Consider the following 320-nt stretch of genomic DNA (forward strand, 5'->3'; position numbering starts at 1 on the left):
AACTCAGCAAGTCAATTTGATTTCTCAAAGTCTGTCTGGAATGCAAAATGCACCAGGTAGTACTAAGGAGGCTTCATATGAAGAAGAAGCTTATGATCCTGAGAACCCTTCAATGGAAGAGGTGAATTACATGGGAGAACCCTATAAAAACACCTATAATCCTTCATGGAGAAATCATCCAAATCTCTCATGGAAGGATCAATAGAGACCTCAACAAGGTTTCAACAATAGTAATGGTGGAAGAAACAGGTTTAGCAATGGCAAGCCTTTTCCATCATCTTCTCAGCAACAGACAGAGAGTTCTAAGCAGAACACTTCTA

The sequence above is a fragment of the Arachis duranensis genome, chromosome 3, assembly GCF_000817695.3.
Source record: "Arachis duranensis cultivar V14167 chromosome 3, aradu.V14167.gnm2.J7QH, whole genome shotgun sequence".
Classification (NCBI taxonomy): Eukaryota; Viridiplantae; Streptophyta; class Magnoliopsida; order Fabales; family Fabaceae; genus Arachis; species Arachis duranensis.